This window comes from Cyprinodon tularosa, unplaced genomic scaffold (assembly GCF_016077235.1).
Source record: "Cyprinodon tularosa strain WSP-4 unplaced genomic scaffold, ASM1607723v1 ctg243, whole genome shotgun sequence".
NCBI classification, from domain to species: Eukaryota; Metazoa; Chordata; class Actinopteri; order Cyprinodontiformes; family Cyprinodontidae; genus Cyprinodon; species Cyprinodon tularosa.
In genome coordinates, this window is record NW_024038903.1 from 996,990 (window position 1) to 1,019,896 (window position 22,907).

Below are 22,907 nucleotides of genomic sequence, written 5' to 3' on the forward strand. Positions count from 1 at the left end.
GATGTATCGTCACAACCCTATTTATCAGTATGGAAGAAGATACTCATTTTGTCTGATTCTGTAACAGAACTAATCAAGGACTTCCTCTAAAGCAGGCTATAAGCAAACAAAAAAGAGAGATGGGGTGGGAACATCAGCTGTGGAGCTGCACAGATGCAATGACTTGACCTTCCAAATATTTCCTGTAATGTGCTTAAATCCACAAAAGAATGCATGAATGTGTCTGAGAAAAAAAAAAATATTACCACCGACCTTGCACAAAGCGTGACCAATCCATTCAACTTCTGCTTGAAAAACAGACTGGAGTGGAGAAAATTAGCATCTGCTGTATCCCACCCTCTTGTTATATGTGTGGACCACTCGGTGGGCATATGATATCACACGCGGGCTGTTTCTGAGAGACATAAACAAGGGAGGCAAGAAAAGAGAGGAAGTCGTGAGAGAGGGGAGGAGACGGAGGCTTTTGTCCCTGCATTTCTCACGGTTGGCATCGGAAACAGTCAGATGCTGTCAATCAAAAGTGAAGCTTAGAGAATGCACTGGCCTGTTTGTCTAATGAAAAAGGTCAAAGGTTGGGCTGAGAGTAGGGGGGGTAAGCAAAGCATTACCCAAACTGTCACATTTGCACTGCCAAGAGAGACCACCAAAAGGCCCATGGTGTTATAGTATAAGCTGAGCAAAGAATTATTTTGATTACACATAGTGACACCCGCTTTCATGTAATGATCTGTGCTTTCATCTGGCCACTCAGTGGCATTACTTCTCCTGATTGCTGCCTTTTGTCATGCATATGTGCACTTGTAAGCGATTAGAAAGGCAGACAAAGGCAAAGAAATGTATGTTCCCCTAGAGTGTTGTACCTGGGGAAATCAAGGTTCTCTAATCCACCACATCAAATTACAAAAACAATGTTTCTCTTTCCGACACAGAGAAGAAATCAGCTTACTGGAGACAGCTGGGTATAACACAGTTTTTTCCAGCAAACCTAACTATGATTACATACACAGATTGACCAGCTCGCAGATGTCTTCAGATTTTTTTTTGTCCTACTTCTGCCTTTCAAAAAAATAAAGTAAAGGTGAAATAAGTAAATATAAACACACAGTTTTCTATTAAATATTTGTTTAATTAAAACCAACCTGTTCATATTTGACCAAACAAATGGTTGTCCCACCCTAAATAGCAAAAGCTACAAACAAGTGATTCCAAATAGCTGATTGTATTGCATAGTCGTCTGTTCTTCATAGCATTGTTCACATTTGGCCAAATTGGAGGGTTTTTTAAGTACGAAACAATTGTCTATCAGACCATGCTGCAGCATCTCCACCAGATTTCAGTATAGACTAATTTGGCCATCATTTTTATTCCTGGACCCATTACAGCCCAATGATAATTATTTACCATAAATGTTTAGAAACCAGTTAAAATGGTGAGTCAGTTAATATTGTGTATAACAGGATGTTTACCTTGGAAAATATTTTACTCTTTTTACCATTAGACTGAATATTTCTTTAACGGTATTGGGGAATCATGATATTTATCTTGGGGGAAAAAAAAAATATATAGCTTTTTTTGATCAGCCTTGGTATTTTCGTGCATTTCTCCAGTAGAGGCTCTTATCTGGCCTTCTTCTTTTCCAAATTGTTTAATCTTAAACCCTGAGCAGGAGGAAACAGACCCAGTATTCTCCATTCAATGATTCTTCTGCAGGTTCATCTACAGAAACCTTGCTTCAGTTTTTACCTACATTGGATCAGGGGTGTAAAAGTGAAGGTTGATGCTCTGGAAACTTGTCTCCCTAGTCCTACAATCCTGAAGCAAATGGGTGAATTTCCTCATCAGCATAAAGTCAAGTTTTCAAAAATCCTGATAAGGACATAATTATCTAAATCATATGTGTTAGAGCTGAGGCATATCTTAAAATTTCAGGACACTGGCTGTGGAGGACTAGAGTTTGACACCTGTTCTGTAGAATGTCAAGTTTGATCATCTTCTCAGCTCTAATTTTGGTAGACATGTGATTCCTGAGAAGGGCCACTGCTGCTTTTCTATCTTTTCACACTGGCTCTGGCTTTCCTTGGGAGTCTTAAAGCCTTAGAAATGTCTTGATCACAATTTCTAGGCTGACTTTGATTCTCATCACGTTGCATTTCTTTTTTGCTTTATTGTCTTTATTGTTTTCACTCTGTATCAATTTAAACTTCTTAATTCTGCTGATCTGCCAGTATAAACCAAAAAAGTTGAGCGTTGCTTTCAATAACAGCAGTTAATATATCATTTAACAATGGAACCATTCTTTATGAAATGGGAATGGTTGGTAAGTGTAGCTATTTTCACCTTTTTATGCATTAAATCATGAAGCAACTTTATGGTATAACCAAAGTGCAAAGGTAAATCTGCTATAAGGCAGCAAATCCTTTTTTAACTCTGTTTTATATAGAAAAGGACAATGAACCAATCATTTTGGTGTAATGTAAAATTGTGTTATTAATATGTTAGCTTTAGGTCATTGATGCCTTAAATTCAACAAAGAACAGAAACAAACCATATATTTAATATGTCATGCAAAACTACATTTTCTTGTGTTTTATTGGAAAATATTAGAGGGGCTCTACCAAAATAGAAGATTATAAATTATTCATGTGGAATATTACAACTACTTGCAACAGCCCACTAACTGCTCTTTGATGCATAGACAAAAAAGTTTCAATATTTCAACTTTAAAATTAAGAAAATTAAAAAAGTTTGGACTGTGCAAAAAAAAGCTAGAAGATTGGGTTTGTAGATTATAAGGGAGGGTCATGATATTTATTTAGCTACATTTTTCAGATATTTTTTTTTTTACTAAAATCTTTTTTTAGGGAGAAATTTTATGAAAAAAAAGTAAAACTTAAAAAAAGAAGAGGAAATATATTGATTTAATGGGTGTTGCAAAAGAGGCAGGAAAAGGTAACATTTCCAATTGCTGGAATTAGGAAAACTGGAAGTAGTTGCGGAGGGGCAGAAATTAGCACACATATAAATCATTGATAGTTTTGTTTTCGTGTTTTTGCAAATTCATATATTTTCTTGAACATATTCCAGTTCAAAACATTTTAAGACTGAAATAAAAAAAAAGGTTTTTAAATGTTACTTCATGAAATGAACACTGAGCTCATAATTTATGAGGCTGTTGAGTATGTAGAAATCTGCCTGCAAGTAACTTTGGGTGTTTTTTTTCTTCCTTCTTCAAGTACAGTTCCAAGATTTTCTGGTACAAAACTATTACAATAGCTGTCAAATAAAAGGTAGGTGGCTATCATCAGGTAGTTGTCAGTCATTGCATGGAAAACTAGATGAGATATTAAAAGTCAGATTAGGTATCATCATCATTTCAACCTTTTTGAAACAAACCTAAAAATGTGGTATCCTTTTTTTCAGTCATTCTGAGTGGACATCTTGTAACACCATCTTCCATCTGGATTACAGCTGCAAATCTATTCAGGCCCTGCTATTCTTACAATTCATAAAAGTTAAATTTGTGGTGCTTGTAGCTGTTGTGTCAGCATATTATTCTCATGTTAGATGTGGATCTCTCTAGGTCTTACACATTACAAGGCAATGTATAATAGAAAAAAAAAACAGCAATGTGAATTCCTTCTAACATCTTTCTGCTGATAAAAAAAGCATTGCAGCAGTATATATACACATATATAAAACTTGTGTCATGTTGATTTCAACATATGATCAGAAACCAGATTATCCTGTCGCTGCTGTCCATTTATAGTGGCTGTAACCATTGTTAAAGGTAAAACCTGGAGGTTACTAAAATCAAACCCTGTCATATTTCTGTCAAAGAATGTTGCAGAAGGCACCAAGACTGTAATTCAGATATGACACCAAAATATTCAGCTGCCACTAGATAAACAGAGTGCCATCTATGTGTGAAAAGGGCTTTAGAAAAAAATAAAGCGACTTGACTTGGGTAAATATATATGTGCAATATCTGACGTAGAATCACCAACTTTCCGCTCTGACAAAAACCTTATTTTTTGCCAAATAAACCGAGAGTGATATCAACTGTCTTTATAAGCATTTTGGGTAAACCAAACAAAACAATGGGTAAAATCACAGCAGTAGGATTCAAAGTCCAGTGGGAAAGTCCCGCAGTCTGCAAGAGCCACTGCTGGCGCCTTGGCTTCTATCACTGAGGAGATACGAGATAATTGAAGCCTAAGTGGTTGAAGTGAATCAGATGACTGGCTTATAGTAAAAGGCAGAAGTAACTCAAAAGTATGAAGCTCTGAAACTAATGGAATTGTCAGGAAAGCCTTCAGAGTTAAAAGTAAATAACTAAATGACTTCAATATGACAACTGCAATTTGATTTTCTTAACCAGTTTAATCTGATGCTTTCTTTACTAAACTAAAAAATACCTTGGAAGGTTTAATGTAAGGCTGGACGATATGGCAAAAACTTCATTTCATTTTTATGCCAAGTCAATAAAACTTCTCCAATATAACATTTTAGAAACTATTGTTCAAAGAAACAAACATCTATCGTCTTTAGCTGGAAGCTCAACAGATTAAATCCACATTTAACCAGGCGATTATCTTTCCCCATTATATCAATCAGTCCATGGCTTCTTGCCTCTTCAGTTTCTTTGTCACTGCCTCCTTTATTTTTTCATAATTAACTGTAATATGTTGAAGACAACAAACACACCTAAGCCTGAAAGACTATGTTCCCAAATTGCAATAAATGAGCAAACAACTCATAAGAGGCTCTGAAGCTACAATCTAAAGGGCCCCAATAAATTCTCACAAAGCCTTTTCTTTAAGCTTTGTTTGTCTTTCAGTAATAGAACCTGCTGTCGTCTTGACTTATGGTGTACATTTTTTTTTAAAAACTTGCTTTATTTTGAATCTCTCATCTTTAGTCTGAAAAAAAACTGATCCTAGCCTTATTTTTCTAACCTGGGCACAGCAAGTGTTGACATCACTAGTGACATTTGAACCAAACCTTCATCTCAGCAAGGATCAACCTAAATTAAATGAATCAAATCATTCATCCAATAATATCACAGAATGGCTTCCTGTCAGTGGTGACAAGCTCAAGCTCTCCTATTGAAAGGCTGCACTCAGCTTTTTCACGCTGACTAACTTTAAGCTGCACCACCAGCTGTTGCTAATCGAGCAACATGCTTTTAACAATGTGGTCTGGTCTGGGTGGGGGGCCAGGCTCGAAGCAGGAATGAGATGGGTTGGTGTTGTGGTGTCACCACCGCCACACCTAAACATGCCCATCTAAATTGTGTCCAATCACAGTACAGTAGAGTGAAACTCAGGGGGAAAAAAGGTGATCCCTTGACGTTGTTTCAAGAAAAAGCAGCGAAACCCTCTAAGACAGCACTGAGAGAAAGTGAGGTAGTTATTTGTTGTGGAAGTGATAAAATGTCTATGTTGCCACAGATAATGCAGCAGCCATAAGTAAAGAGTCAACGGGCTTTGGCATTATATTAATTAATTAATTAATTAATATACTAACGGTAGGTGCAATATTTATTCTAAGTATCGCATCAACAAAGATTGATGAAAAGCTGGAGTTGGTTTTTACTACCTGTTTATTACAGCCATGTGTGATGACTTTGTTATTTGCTTGGTGCTTGGTTAATTCCAGGGGGTTAATGTACTTAAAACCAAATGGAAAAACTGAAAATTCACATTTCCTTTTTTTTCAAACTTGCAAAAGTTGGCTCAAATTTCGCACCTCAGTTGAATGGAGACACGGCTTTTGATTCCTTTTACACTATTTGTAGATTGAACATACCAAATCTGCACTGTTCTTTCCACAGTAATAACTTCCATACCGAGGACTGTTGTCATCACAATCTATTTGTAAATCCAGCATGTTCAATTATAGGTAGAGTTTGAGAGCACCTCGAAATACACTGTGGTATGTTGTACTAAACATAGGCCTTCCTGTCATATGCGCCCTCTTGCTCTGCCTCAACTTCACCAACAAAGTGTGTTGTTGTCATTGTGACCTGATGCCCTGTGGGTAAAGAAAAGAGAATGGATTTTTGAGTTTTTGACTGCGCAGTCACCTGTCAAAGCTGGTCAATCTTAAAATAGGTTGATTCCGGTCACAAAGCGATTTCTCTGTGATTTCTGTCTTATTTTCACCAGCAGGTAAGGACCATGAGTCAAAAAGATGTTTCTTTTTAGTTTTTCATGACTGAAGTCCAAGAGATACACCCATTGGTGTCTTCTGCGTTACAGTGTTTGACTTCATGTAGGCCTACCTTTAAGACCAGAGGAATAAAACTGACATACTTAAAGAGCAAAAATAAGTCCTAGGTTTATGCAGCTCTGATTATAATAACTTGGCCACTCTACGGTAAAACAGATGATTGTACTTCCCCTGATTGCTCCACAGCCTGAGTAAATTTTCATAAAATGAAGAATAAAGAGAGGAGGAGGGGGGAATGTTCCTCATTTCCACAACACTATAAATAGCACCAACATGCCATCCATTATGTTTGCATAAACTTCCTTTTTAAAACTCAAAAAGGCAGACTTCTGCAGGTACAGGAACTTCCACGGAGGGGGGCCACTTCACTGGGCGTCACAATTGATTACAACATCTGTGCAATGACTATTACTGTTGCCATGGTGACACAAGTGATTGATGGCTTTGTTAAGAGGAATAGTTACAGATCATTAAACTTTTGTAATAGTGCATGGCAGTCATCTCAATAACTAGGGACAAAGCAATTACCAAGTCATTAAAAAAGGAATAGACTAATGCAACAAAGTGCACACTATTATGAGTGACATGGCTCTAGATCAGGCTGTGTGACAGTTTTCCTAACACAAAAAGGGCATTTTTCCATTTCCATCTACAGTTACGTTAATGTTGATTTACAGTGCCTTCACACTAAACCTTTTGAACAGTTTTATTTGTGCAATAGTTTAGTTTCTGGAGCAGATCACAGTGGTGTGTCCCTATAACAACCAGAGAACTGTAACCTCGCACAGATACAACTGTAGGTCTAGTCATGATCATTGATCATTATCTGGACCATTCATACACAGTGAATGTGTGCCAGGTACAGGCAAACCAAAAACAGGAAAAAAAATGATGGGATGTTGGAGCAGCTTAGTTGAGCGACAGAAGAAGAAGAAAAACTGTGAGCAGAAGTTGAGAATGACCTATACCTATATATAATCCAAGACTGACTTTCAAGGTCTTCCATTTATCATGAATGGCATTGAAAGCTACAGCCATTTCTGTATCTTGTATCATTTCATCTTAAATCATGGATACTCTAATAGCATCAACTTGGATTTAATTATCCACAGGGTCTACATTCAGTTAAATCTTGATAATGATTAGATGTCTGACTCAAGAATCTTTGTTCAAAGGAAAACCATCCCGCTCTGTACCAGTAAGCCAGAGGCAGTGCAAAGCAGTGCTGCCAATGATTGAGAGAACTCAAAATTCAAATGAGAGGGGGAAAGGAGATGGAGCGAAACAGATATGCTGTTGTTTCTAGAGAGGGTAGCATGGCGCACACGGTAAGCTCACTCAACACACAATAGGGCACACACAAAGATATATACATGTGCATACACAGCAGCACCACTCAATCATCCCAGTTGAGGGCCAATCCATCTATTGCTGGTTGACTGAGATCCAATCACCATTCCCAACAGGGCCACAATGAAAGAATGGCAGACAGCCTGTGAAGAAGCCCACTCTCTCACAGCAGATTGATGGGACAAATCTTGGGGCAGTTCATGAGGCATTTCATATCAAAAGAAAACATACTGATAAAAACATAAAAAAATACAATACTTTAACCTTACCTTACTCTTATGCTTTGAAAATAAGGTATTTCAGCAGTACGACCATTGGAAAGTTATCAGAATGCATCAAATATTTCTGTGTTTAGCCTTTTTCTCTGGCGTTTACACAAAACTGGAAGTTTTAGTTGGTGATAATACATAAAATACAAAAAAGCATCTCACACTAATCAAGATGAAACATGTCTTTACAAAAGTGTGGAGGTAAAAAAGGCTAATAAGAAACTTATGCTGTAAAAGTATTAAAATGTGTATTCTATAGATACAGACTAATCAGAGTGCTGTTGCTGGAAAGAAATTAAAGGATAGAGTATTTTTTATTCTTGTTCATGCTGTTTTCGTAAGTAACAACACCAGCTGAGATTGAATATCAGACCCCAGAAAAAGCAAAAAAATAAGTATATGTAATCATCAGGCTGTATTTACTAGAGATCACATACCTTTACCATAACTCTGAGATATCCAGCAGCTTGAGAGCATTTGAAGAGCTAACACGTTCCATGACAGACAGCTGCAAAGCAACAACAACAAAAAATAGATCTTAGAAACTTCTGTTTAATGCATTCACACTTCCCGTTTTCTGCTCATTTCAAATTTCATTTTACATCTGAAAGTTCTTTCAGTAGAAATTTCTACATCATAAAAAGTTTTCTAGTAAAGCACATCAGTGTGGTATGTTCACTGACTGAAAGATAAGACAACTTAAGATTTCTAGTTTTCAATTGACCATTCACTGGTCAAAGTTATTAGACTCAATTTTCTTTCTTTTTTTTACCACAACAGACCAGATTAGATCCAGTATTTCTGTGTACAACACCCCAAGTCCGTCACCCCCATCTAACAATCACTTAAGAACACAACAGAGGCTTCATCGGTATACCTCAAATCGGGAAGGAAACTTTATTTGTGGCAGAAGCGCATCAATGGTGGCCCCAATTGCTGTCCAAATAGTGGCGGCAATAAGGAAGGAGCTAACATCAGGAAGCAGTATGCTTCCAAGAGCTAATGCGTTTAGCATAAGCTTTTTTTTCCCCCATCCAACTGAAAAACTAATTTTAAGCTTTTTTAAAAAGTTCACATAAAAGGACATGCAAATTTGCTTTTTCTATTTGGTCTGAAGCAAATTAACCAAGTATCTCAAAGTATAATGTCATAATACTTCGTCGTCAACATTACGTCACCAAGCATGGCTGTAATAAACAGGAAATAGAGGCTGCAATCTAGCACTGACTGCAGATCAACTATGGAGGAAAGTATTAATGGATGTATTGCTATCGGGTAGGTTGTTCTTACGTTAACATTTCAGCTAGCAATGGGGATGTTGCTTCTAGCCAATAATAGGAACATCCAGGAAGAGGCACAAGCTCAAGCAGCTGATCATTCATGTGAGGTAAAAATTTGCTGCCTTTTATTACAGTGACTATAATTTGTGTCATTTTGTTTTAGTAGATTTTTTTAAATTTTTTTAGAACACTGTAGTGCCAGTTGGACTGACATCATTAATGTGCGTTTCCACCATGTAACAAAGTCCATAAGGATTATGAGTGTCTGGATTCAGCACAGCAGCCAGGAGCTTCTTCCTACCCTGGATAGTGTTCCTAATCTTAGTCCCACAATAAGTGAAGCGACAGGAGCTAGAAACATGAAATAGAAGCTAGAATTTGATGTATTCAGGTCTAACTAGAGACACCTGAAATGCTCAGATAATTTAGAAACTGGATGTGTCATCATAAAAACAACAGATAAAAGAAAAATAGCTAAAATTTAAGTTTTCACTGGAACCATTGATGGTTGGCAGATATATTAATGGATAAAATGATCCTGACATAAGCTAAAAAAATGTTTTACATGTAAAAACTCTAAGGGTAATTCATTTTTGGACTAAATGGATTATACTGTTGAAAGAATTTATCAAAGTGGCCGCAGTGATTGTTTAACAGAGCCTGTAGGAGAAGTCCTTGAGAAAATCCCAGAGTGTTGAAATAGACTTTTTTTTTTTTTTGATAAAACCAACATTTTAATTGCACCTTGCCACAAATTTTGTAGTTCTCACTCGGTCACATAACTCAACCAAAGTGTTTCTGTGAATCTAATCACTAGTGAGCTGGAAAGATTCAGCAAATAACTATTCTTACACATCCGCCTTTCCAGTGCATTAATGAGTCCTAATGTGGGAGTGTGAGAAAGCTGCTTAGCAGACAAATATACGAGGTGGTGCTGGCCCCGCTTACAGTATTCAGTCTGTGTTTTCTGTCATTTTCCTTCAGAAATTCAACCAGATACATCTGCTGCACACACTAATTGCTAACACATGGTGCAGCACTCTTCAGCTATAACTTTGCTTCTGGTTGCAAAGTGAAACAAAAACCACAGTTTTTTCTGTGTGTCAAAGTTGATTAACAGCGCAACCTTAAATCTGCTCAAAGGGGCGCTCTGACAAACTCAGAGAGGCACACTGTGAGGCTGTCAGAACAAATTTTAATATTCAAATTTCAATCTAGTGCAAAACTGTATTTGAAATTAAACCATCTCATCAAACCCATTAGATCGCTTTGTAAGAATGCAGGAATCCCAATTGACTCTATTGCAATCTGGCAGCCATTTATGACAACTGATACCTACATGTGACAGAAAGAAATAAGCAGGAAAAAGTCGAACCCTTGAAGAAAATGAACAATGAAAGGCAACTATATTAAATGCTGTCCATTAGGAAACAACTGTCACTATGGGTATCTAACTTCCCTAAGAGGTACAAGTACTTTTTTATGAAGAAAATCAAAGCAATTCCAGACTTAACTTTATACACTACTTAAAGTCTATACTATTTCAAAGATGGCAAAGATTTCTACAGGTTGGCAGGCTACATGTAGAGAACCTTTATAAACAAGAAATGACAAAGCAGGGAGGGAAAGAACAAAGGAAGAAATAACGGAGGATGTTAAGAAGAAATAGAAGACGTCAACAAGGAAGCACAGAAAGGAATGACATGACTAGCAAAGGAAGACAGGAATAAGAGAAAAGAGACGAAAGAAAACAAGAACATATGGAAAAAGACAAGAAACAATGGCAAACAAAAGGGAAGAAAGGACAGAAAAGAAAAGATGGAAGGATGCAAGCAATAAAAGGAAGGACAGATATAAAGGAAAAGGGAAATAGAAGATGGAAGAAAAAAGAAATAAAGGTTAAAGAAGGAAAAAAAGATAAAGGAAGACAAAATCAAGAACGATGTAGATAGAAAAGACACAAACGAGTAAAGATATGAGGACATAACGTAAGAAAATAAAAAGAAAAGCAGAAAAGAGGAAGGAACTAAATAAATTCAAGAGGAGGATGGAAGAAAATCAGGACAAAGCAAGAAAAAGCAAGGACATAAAGGGACTGGAAAGTAAAAAAAAAAAGATACCCAAGGATACAGGGATAAAAAATTCTAACATTTCTAAAAATATATATATATCTGCTGCTGTTTACTTATCAATATCCAGACTGGGAAATATAGAAACACACTAAATGCCATATGGCATAGGAAACATTTTGCATTATTAATAAAGGATCAAGCTTATGTGGGTCCACCAACAAAAAAACAATACATTCCTATGCAAGCAACTGAATGAAGAATAAATCAAACAGTGTAAATTATGAATTAAAAATGAAGAAACACTTACTCAATATACTGTCAGATCTGACATAAATATCCACATTTTCAAAGAACATTTATGTAGGAATATTGATTATGGCATACATAATTTATCATAACCTTTATCTACAGAAAATGACAAAAGAACCTTTTCAGTGCATGATAAGTTTACATCTTCCTTTTAATTTCCTTTCCTATAAGGTTCAATGTTTCAGTAATCAAGCTTAATACATTTCTGCATAAATTCAATTACTGTTTCAATGGCTGATTGATACGGGACTGGATATAATCTTATGAGTAGCTTGAACAAAAGATTCTCTTCTCCTTGAACTCACTGATGCTTCTGGCTTTGGAGAAAGTGGAGGTGAGAACTGAGAGGATTTTCAGGCAGCAACAACGAGCACCATGCCAAGCAGCTCTTTTGATCTGGTTAGAGGTAAGTTGCAAATGACAGCCAAAAAGCATTCGCTTTGCCAATTCATGCATTCAGACAACAAAGTAAGCCTCTGTCAGCCCAAATATTTGAGTAATTTGTGAGATAATCACCTTTTTCATGCTCAAATCACATTAATTTAGTTATGTCTTAGTAGGATAAATTCATTCTTACACAAATTGAGTTTTACGACAACGACCTACATGTAAGAATTGCTTCTAATCTTATAAAACAAACAAAATAATCACTTCTTCCCATATTTACAACCGATGGGAAATTGTTTTATCAGTATAACAAAGCAATAAATAGAAGCATAAAACAGCAAGACTTTAATATAAGTACCTTTTGTAGCAACAACTCCAGACGGGGATTAGCTGGTGACTGCAATTGACCAATCTATAGCTTAATTGACCCTTACTGGCGACCAGTCCACTAAAAACATCAATATCCTGTTGTTTTCCAACCAGTTAGTGCAACAAACCTTATCAGTACCATGTTCAACATTGCTCCAGTGTGGAACAATACTTCACAAGAAAGTGTTTTCTGATTTGTTATTCTGACTGTGGACACTTCTTGCCAAGCAAATTTTAAATATCAAGTTAGATCGTGCACAACAGATTTAATAAGCTATCACAAAGCTACAAACGTTCTTCGTAAGAGGCAGTGAGCAGGAGAGAGAGCAAAACGCTGGAGAAAATGTTTTGAACTTTTAAACTCAATGTCTCCTGGAACATATGAGAACTTCAGGATATTTCTGACTTAAAGTAAGGAAATACAGGCTTAATTTTCTGTTCTTGTAATGCTTATTGTTATCAGATAATTGAAAGATACAGTTTAAAATGTCAACTTTGTAATCACTTTGTATGTTTGATGTTTAAAAGCAGTACTAGAGAACTTTCAGTTTTGGTTGATTTTGGCCCCCCCTCCAGCAGACAAAAGCTGTATCGTTTTGCCTGAAGGAAGCCAGCTTTTCCCATGATGACCAGCGTGGTAAAATCCCAATCTCCCGGTTGTCTGCAGTCGGATTAAACTATATGTCTGTTTCCAGTGGCTGTGTGAAAGACAAATAGCGATGATGTAATGAATCGTACTGTGGCGAAACAATGCCATGTGATGATGTTGAAAATGTTTTGTACAGTATACCTGCACTATCAGGCCATTACAGAAGTGTCATTCAACTAGTTGTAAGTCAACGTATATTCACAAAAGTTATAAAAATATTTTATGAAGGTTTAAAAGTTAATTAGTGTTTAATTAAGGACCGCTAGGAGAATACTGTTCTCATATTCCTATTCAAATTTAGCCTGACAGCCCTAGATTGGTTTGCATCGGACTTTGAATGTTGTTAGGAGGATTCATCGCTAAGTGATTGAAAACATCAGGGCTTCTACTACAGGCTGCTCTCAAGCGAGTTGCCAGAGTTTAGAAAATCTCCAGGATAGGTGTTGGAAGATTTGAAAGAAACATGTGAAAAATCCACTTGCCTCAAATGAAAGTCTGTACTGTGGTTACTATTCTCATATTTTTAGGATTGAAAATTCATGAAATGGGCTTCTCTAAATTCTCCTTAGGTGTGAGTGTGTGCGTGAATGGTTGTGTATCCTGTTTGTCTCTGTGTTGCCCTGCGATGGACTGGCGACCTGTCCAGGGTGTACCCATTGCCCATTGACTTCGGACCCCACTTGGGATTAAGCATGTTAGAAGATGGATGGATGAAAATTCATGACGAGAAATCGGAAACTAATTATACTCTCTATAAGGGCACCAAAAAAAGCATCCATAATCATATATTTCCATTGTTTTATATATCTATTCTTTGACTTGTTTTTTTAAGGTTTACAAAAGCTTTTAACTAAATCATGTGTCAGTAGAAATAAAGCAGTTTTAAAGACCTATTAGGGTTACAACAAATGTGTCTGTGTCTGTAACTAGATGTCATTGAGGAGGGAAAAAAAGGACTAAACAGGCGTTTCAGGCCAAGCCAAAGAAAGCCAGACAGACTGAAAACATATTAAGACCATGAGGTTTATCTGGCCAACTGGCCTTGGGTTAGAGGACAATGGTTATTGTCAGACTCTGCCGGTGGGAGCTAATCCTTATAATGAAGATTAATAACATCTACAGTAGCCAGGATAGTGTATTATTTGCCCCTCTCCTCCAGCAAAACTGCCAGTTAAATTCCCTGACTTCCAAGACTGGCAGCAGCAATATAATTCCCCACCTTCCCTCACTGTTTATTGACAGGTGCTAGAGGATCCAATCTTGTGTCTACACGCTTTCTGCTCCTACTGTGTGTCAGCCTCAGACACAAACATGGCCTTGGCCTGTTGAACAGTACAGTCAAATGGCAGATGTACTGTTGCTCTTGATAATGCAAAGCAGCGCGATCCCATATTAGATTGGTGTACCAGAGGGGAGCAGAGCCTCCGGATAGGCTCCCTGCTGAGCTTCAGTCCTGCGGCTGCAGTGGCGCTCTTTAGGATTTAACAAGAACCCTGAGTAGCACGTCTGAGCCTTTGGTTAATGGCAGCAACAATATTGACAAATTATAAAAACAGTGTTCTAAAATAATAAGAAATTCATCATAATGAACCATAAATCTATTGTGCTATATGTTAACTACAATACCTCTAATAAAAGTCAACCTGTCAAAGTCAAACAGCCTCTTTTTTTTTTCAAGTTACAAGCAGTAGCTATCATGCATAACATAAGGAACGCCGGCTCTTTTGCAGCCAAAACTCTCAACTCTCAATAGATAGACTGCAAGATCTCTAAAGGATTTTAAGAAGTTGGGCAGCAGATCCTTTAAGTTGCTGATGACCAACTTAAATGCCTAAACTACCAAACTAGTATTAGCGAATGAGCCAATATTTGACTCAACAATTGCAGCAGAGATGTATCTACAAGGTGCAGGACACTAGCCCTCAAGGACTGGAGTTTGAGATGACCAATCTAAGAATTCATACGTAAACCTCTAAATTTGATGGGAGTTCAAATTTGGGCATATCCAAATGGTCTCATTATTCTACATTTTAGCGAAAGCAATTATTTAGCTAATCTAACCCAACTATTTAGAACTGCTTCAACACACAAATACCAGATTACAGGTAATCAGCAGCGCTCTGTATACCTGGATGCCATGCTGTGGAGGCAGTTCAGCTGTTTGATTCGGGCCTGTTGGACCAGAGACACATCTAAAAGCTGCTGTGATTTAGGCCTCCAGAACCGGAGACTAAAACCCATGGTGTAAGAAAAAAAGTAATTAAATAAATAGTTTCACTTATTAGGTAAATTTCACCGGTTGGGGGCCATTATGTCTTTTTACCTGACAGGTGTGCATCATATGTAACTTTACCCTGGCTGTTGGAGGAACAATACACTCTCCACTGCATTTACAAGTTTGCCTTCATCAGTCGAAAAACAACAGTCCTGCAACCCTGTTTCTTACTCCAGGGTGCAAACGTAGAAGAAAACTGCTTTTCTCAATACCTTTGAAATTGGGCAACATATTTTTGACTGGCTAAATGCCAAAGATGACGCAACATCACCATGCTGCAGGGTCACTGAGACGTTTTGCAATTTAAACCAGTCACACTTCCCGTTGATATTCAGGTTGCCACGCATCTCAAGCAAAATATCTGGTATTTATCAGCCCAGATGGACAGGCATATTATCGACAAACATTTACTTGCACTGCTGTGATAAAAAAATCCTACAGATGAAAAGCCTGAGGGAAGGGAGATAATTAGAAAGCTGCAAATGAAAAGTTGAAAGGCTTGCCTTTCCTTAGAGCTTCACAGTAAAATAAAAAATAAATAAAAATTAAAACAAATCCATTGATCTGACAAACTCAATTAGGATAGGAATGCATATTACAACATGATTACAAAATAATCGCAAGAGGTTTGTTCGCTTAATTTAGTCTGATCAAGGTCAATCAATGGCGTGATCCCTCACTGATTTCGTATTGAGGGACCGTTCATCTACTACCAACACAGGTCAAGCTGTCTTTAATCAATAGGAACATCTCTCCCCTTAAAGATAAACTCATTGCAATGCTCCAGAGATTCACAGGAGAAAGTACACACAGTCCTTGACCATGATATGCTGCTTAAAATGTAAATGAGCCTCTAAATAATGGCACAAGTCAGCAATGAATATGCAGACAACCACAAATTATTTTGCTTATCTTATAACTCATCCTCGGTTTGCTGGCATTTCAGAGAAGCTCTTGTTTATTCTGATCCCTTCTAAGCATTTTTGCTCCAGTGCCAGGAAGGTCCCACTGTCAATGAGCTTTTCTTTCTTTTTAATTTAGGGTTACATTTTACCTTAACAAGTGAAATACTGATTGCAACAAATTATTTAATTATTGTTTGAAAGATAAGTACTGTTCAAAGGTAGCTAAAACTAGTATGCCAATTAACTAAGCCTCTTAAATGTGTCCCTTTTGCAAATGTAAAACAACTAGAAGCAGTGTTTCATTTAAACATAACGCAGTACTGGAACTTTTTAAAAACACTTAAATAGTAATTCTGCAATAAAGCACTCCAAAACCACCTCACGTGCCCTGGGACCTTTAATAGTGCTCACAAAATATCCTCCAGTGCTTTTTTCCAGCCTAAACAACCTCACAACAGAGACATCTGTCCAGATGTCAGACTTAATAGTGAAGTACTGAAGCTTTTTACGCACCTGCTCCCAGCTGTTCTAAGGAGAAAAACAAAAAACATGCCTACTTATGCCAGATTCAGGTCTGATACTTTAAGGCTTAATGGTCAGAAAACTCCTAACCTTATTGTGGACAGCAGGATCTACCACCAAACTTGAAGCCCAATAGTACAAAAATAAAAATCAAGGTTGATTTAATCTACCTAACTATAACTGCCTTGCATTTTAATGAAGTATTCAACTTTAGGGAACTAAAACCGCACCAGCATTCATGGTACAAGATATCTCAGGTTATGTGAAGAAACGTCCTGTACCCCACATTAGCCCTTTATGGAGTTTATGTAAATGTTTTGCTGATGATGACGCAATGATTGTAGTGACGCAACCTGATCTCATTCTAGACTATGCATCAGTTTTTCTCAGCATGGGCAATGCTTTGAGTGATACCAATAATAGGGCAATTTGACCTACTTGCAGATAATTCAACTAATAATTGACATATTAATAGTGAACAGAGCACTAAACTTTCATCCCAATATAGTGTAGACAACACATTAAGCATAGCAGCCAAGTAAAAGTGATGCCTCCTCAACAACATTATTCAGTTTGATGCTATATAACTATGGCTGCTGCACTTGATAGACCAATTCATCAGCTGGCCAATATTTTCATTAATATTAGCATTTTTTGTATCAGTATCGGTCAATATGTGCTTGCATTGACTGATTCATTGGTGCAGTGGTTCCCAAACAGAGTTGCGACCCCAGGGGTGGCACAGTGTAATCAGAGGGGCGTGGTAGAAACCAATCAAATAAATGACCAAGTTAAGAGATTTTAAAATATTTTTTATTCATTTATTTATCATAGCAATCCTGACGTCTTTTATACAGTGCAATAAACAGCCAAGCACATTGTGGTTTATTTATTGCCAAATTTAATCTACTGATGTTGACTGTTGAACAGCTGAAAAGGTTGGAGTGGTGTTAGAGATTGAGGGAGCAAAAATTCATTCTTTGGGTGTATTCAGCAGTTATGCTTAGAGATCATGTGAAGGACAAGTATTTCCACTTCCTCCATTTGCTATCAATTGTTAATATCTAGCTCGAAGTGTTAGTATTTATTTTTTTATTTGTTTAAATTGAGACTTGGGTAAGGTTTATTATCATTGTGTCATTTTTATTATTTAAACTGAGAAGAGAAAAAGCAATACTGACTCTAAGAATCCGCCTTAAAATATCAGCAGCATGTATCGGGGATTGGTTAGATTAAAGTCAAATAATCAGTATTAAAAAACCTGTATTGGTCAATCTCTTGGGTGCACTGATAAAGATTTACACACAACTGACATTCTAGACACTTAAAGGGCCTACTCATGTAATTATAAAAACAAAAATAAACATGTCGATCTGTTAATAAAAACTAAATATGCCAAGCATTCAGCAAGCAGGATGACATACATTCCGCATAAACTCTCCCTAACTAAGAGCCTAAGAATAACATGATAATCACTAATGCCAGTGTTAGTAAGGCAATATATTCAAGTATCAATCAACCTGGCAGAAAAATCTGAAGGCCTCCTCAGCTTTTGCTCCCCTTTTACTAAATACGAACATTCAACAAACACGGACTGAAGGTATAGTGCTTTGAACAGAGTGGGTGTTAACTCATACCCTCTTCTCACCTGGTTAACCAAAAACCTATTAAAACACACGAACAATTGGGTTTTCGTGGAAGTCGAAATGACTTACTGACCCGCATCAAACAAATCGGCTCCCATTGGCAAACAGTTGGAACAACAGACCCGAGTTAACCAGCTAATTTATGTAATACCCTTGAGCGCAATGTATATATGTCACATTGCGCCAGTCACATTTAATATAACAAGTCAAAACAACTCTGCTTACATTCAATCAATCAATATGGGGCAGAACTGATAAAAGATATTTTGACTGACAAAAGAACCAAACAATTAAGGACACTCACCACTCCATTGCTCAATTTCATGTTGCTCTTGTTTGCTTTCCTGATTTCTGTTGCACTAATGACATCATCAAAGCTAACCTACCGGGATGGCATCACCAGCCATGCAGCAGTGGAGGGACAGAGGCTACACAGTTCGCCAGCACGGGTCAGACTGGCTTTTTGGCCAAATTAACCCGTTAATTTCAGGGGGAAAGCAGCTTGAGAGGGCTGCAAGTACTGTACCTGGTTCAAGCCCCATAGCTTGCCACTCTGGGCAAGATCCTCACCCTCAGATTGCTCACCAGCCATTCAGAGCTTCCAACTGCTCCCTGACGGATGTGTTTGTCAGGGGTCAAATTTTTTTGCAAAGTTCATTTGCAGATTATAATATGGTAGATTATCTTTATCATCCTTGTATAATATTCCGAGTGCAACACGTGCCTTATCCCTCTTGGTATCCAATAGTTTTTGTAAATTTTCCTATTTGATCATGGACTTCTTTCTTACATTCAGCACTGCTAACTTGCTCTGTGTCATTCCTTCTCCATAGCCATTTTACATGTCTATGGCTCTTTCATGTTAATGGGGCAACAGTGGCCTAGGATGCAGGAGTTTGTCCTGCAACTGAAGGGCTGCTGGGTCACACCTTGGCAATGTGCAATTTGGCTGTAGTGACCTTTGTCCAGAACATTCACCCCGAACATTCTGGGTGATTGTTCTGCCCATTCAGACCATTCACCACCTGCTGATGGTGGTGAATGGTCTGAATGGTGTGCAGTGTACAGTGTTTTGGAATCCCCCCAGACTTAAAAAAAAAGTACTTTGGTCATGTCTACTTGTCATGGTAAATATATGCAAAGGGAGAAAACTAAAACATAATAAGCCAACAGGTTATCATAATCTGATTAGAAGACCTTTGTATACATGATACTAAGATACTGTCGTACAAATTCATAATGTCATAGCATGTGAGGAAGACCCTCTAAAATAACGAGAGACTCAACTTGGGTTAAAACAAAAGATATTTATGCAAAATTACTTTTAAACAAAGAAGCAGTTGTTTTTTAATAGGCATCTCTCAAATGATAAATGTGCATTAGACATCATTTACACCCTTCTCAATAATTAACCGCAGGACATGGAGAGCAATCCTTGCATCTGTTAATCAAAGAGGTACCGGATTGTATAAGGTTGAAGAACTCTGTACTATAAGACATGTCTGTACTATAGAGTTGTATAAGAGGATATTAACAGATTGGTTTTGACACAACATCAAACAACCAGTATAAATGACCCTTACTGGAGCAGAGCATTTTCTGAAATTACCCATAATCTACTCATGATGTAGTTTTCAACTAATCTACAGTGCCAAACAGTGTTCCAGTTACAATTTATGGGAACATCAACAACTGTTTTCCTTTTTGTTTGACACAAAGATCAGTTAACAAAAGATTGGCCAAAATGGTCTTGGATCCATGTTTGATTACAAATCACCAAAGCACGTCTATGGATAACCTTAGCCTCTAGAGTTGATCCATATAACATTGCCTGTTCATGTTTCCACATATCTTCGATCAAAACCTCACAAAGAACAGATAAGAATAGCATATTATTTTATCATCTAAAATCATTCCACCCTTTTCCCCACAATCTGGACATGTCTTTTATTTGTAATTGTTTAGCTATGTTGCTAGCAGAAAAATTATGCCAAAACATTATAATACATATGGATCAAAGCGAGGCAGTTCTGTGCAGGCAGGAAGACTAAAAGATAACGCTGGCACTGACTCAACTGAAAAATGTTTTGTTAGTGAAATTTCATATCATTTTCTGTCTTGTAGGGAGCTGATTCTGCTTTACTCTTTTTTTATACATAAAGCATATAATGAAAAAATGTCAGTCCCAACCACTGTGAAAAGAAAAAAGCCTAAACTGCTTAAAAGAGCTGAAGAGGCTGTTGAAAATATTGCATTAGGCTTTCTCGAATCAAAGATGGGAGATCTTTTAAGCCTCTAAAAAAAGAAAGGAGCAAAAACTTAGACAGCTCTCTTCATTATCACTGGGTCAGACTCCCTGCAGACCCTCTGTTTCACTTCAAACCCCATCCAAGAAGCCTTATGTGGATGGGGGAGTCTTAGCTCTACACTCTATCTTAACACTTCATTACTTTAAACTTAATCTAAAGTATGAGCATCAACCTATTTAACACTTTTACATGTTCAGTAGCACTATGTTACATTTCTGCAAAAGAATCACAAGTTAAAGAATCAATAGGACCTTTTCTTCTCAATTAATATCCTAATCTCAGCTTCTTACTAGTTAACTTCACTAAAGGGTAAAAGTGCTGAAATAATTTTCAAGTAAAAAAAACGCAAATCAAAAAATGTTTAGAAAAGATGGTCAATGAATGTTTTCAAGAAAAAACGTGAGAATCTAAAACATGTTTGTGATTGATGTGCTTCTAAATCCCCCATAAAGCACCATAAAGCTATTAGCTGTAATTCTGGGGGGAGGATGGAAAAGATACAGCAATTCCACTAATCTTTAATTTATGGAAAGGTGGCAAAAAGACAGCCATAATTTGCCAGAAAGGCGTAAGTTTATGTAAGGGACACAGCAAATGTGCAAGAGGGTTTTCTAATCTCCTGAGACCAAACTGGATTTTGTTAGTCTGCACCCTGATTGCTATTTATGGTATTTACCTGATACTAGCCAGATTACGCTTAAACACACCATCTCCACTGTGAGACACAGTAGTTCTTTCTCAGCAAATCTGGTTAAAGTTGATAGAAAGGCAAAGCTAGGTACAGAAGATCCCTGAAAAAGCAAACAAACCTGAGAGTCTCGAGACTAAAGCCAAGGTTTCACCATCCCTTACAAGAACATAAACACAGTCATTTATACTGTCAGGATGGTCTAGTCAAAGTCCAGACATAAATACAATCTTTTTCGAGCCTGAACATGTTTTTATCAAAGCTGACCAATTTTAATCAATTTACAAAGTTAGAGTGCACACAATCAGATGTGTAAAGCGGGTATAGACATGCCCCAAAAAACAGCTGAAGTTTGTTCTACAAAGAATTTACAACAAGGGAAGTAAATACAAATGCTTTCCACAACTTTCATATATTTCGTCATAGAACCGTTTGAAAACACATTTTCCAATCTACTGTGTAAAGTCCCAATAAAATGCATGGTTGTGTATAACAAATTTTATACAAAAATATTTGTATACATACAAACCCCTGTACAGGACCTTACAAGGATCAGAAAGTAGCTGCTAAATATGTTTCATACCACTCTTATTCCATTTCAAAAAACTGCATTTTCTGTGAGTAAGGCTAACCTTTGGACATCTTTATCTACTTCCTCACTCAAAGTAAATAAAAGGATTAACAAGTCCCTGAGATCTCCAACTTACCCGATATCACACGAGGTGAGTTAGTGCAAAAGACTGCACAACAAAGCAAATAAAATGGGAGAAAAGTTAATCAATGCAGCAACAGGAAGCAGAGTAAGTCCAAGTCAAGCTGCCAAGCCACCAAATAAGGATTTGTCTGACACAGGGTCTTTGAAATAATCCACTTGGAAGCGTCCCATTTAAAATCATTAATGACCAGCTTGAAAAAGGCATCTCTCTGATATGGGAAAGGAGGTTTTGACACACGTCACAGGGAGATGCCTGCAGCATACATTCATTAAATATTTCACATGAAAACCTGGATCAATTGCTGATGATCTTCTACCGATGTACTGAAGTTCATGGGAGTTACTAGGAATAACATCATTAAGGTTGTACATCACAATGTTGAGAGAGAGCTGTAAAGTCTCAAAACAGGGAGAGCTGCTCAAAAACTGGAACCAGGTGTTTACTAAAGCATTTCTTGTCAGTTTGCATTTTAGACGCTTCACAAAGTAATTCAAATGTACTTTCTGAAACTATTGTTTAGAAACTGACTTTCCTGAACTGAAGGTTTTTCAGACACGGCTATTCTAATGGAAAAAGGCAAAAACTAATCCAGGAAAGGACATGCTTGGTGTGAAAACAACATAACCATCAATTACTGTCTGTCTGCTCATACGCTACCTTTGTTGACTTAACATTGAGGAGGGTCCCCGTCTGCGGGTGAAGGATTAGCCTATTTTCTGGTGTAATATGAGAATCACTCTTGAGTTATTTTCAGCATAAAAGAGCAAGATTTCCATATACTACAGACAGATTTCTTTTTTCCATAAACAGCTGAAAGTTGAGGGTTATCAATTTTAAATATTTTCCACATTTGATGCTATTTAATTAAGTGAAATCCTTTGAGTTTTATTAGTTGGCTGAGAGATTCTCAACTGGGACTCTCAAGGAGGA

The 22,907-nt window shown here is 37.2% G+C and overlaps 1 protein-coding gene across 4 annotated transcripts in view; it reads right to left on the reverse strand.

Moving 5' to 3' along the window:
• LOC119785202 (receptor-type tyrosine-protein phosphatase F-like) overlaps nucleotides 1-22,907 on the reverse strand; it is a 271,065-nt gene that overhangs the window by 215,845 nt on the left and 32,313 nt on the right. The window contains exons 2-3 of one of the 4 annotated variants that reach the window (XM_038287674.1): nucleotides 8,288-8,358; nucleotides 253-394 (exon numbers count right to left, since the gene is read on the reverse strand). The exons of 1 other annotated variant lie outside the window; for it this stretch is intronic. The gene's annotated coding sequence lies outside the window, so the exon portion shown is untranslated. The remainder of the gene's footprint in view (nucleotides 1-252; nucleotides 395-8,287; nucleotides 8,359-22,907) is intronic. 2 more of the 4 variants (XM_038287677.1, XM_038287676.1) reach the window with 2 other exon arrangements.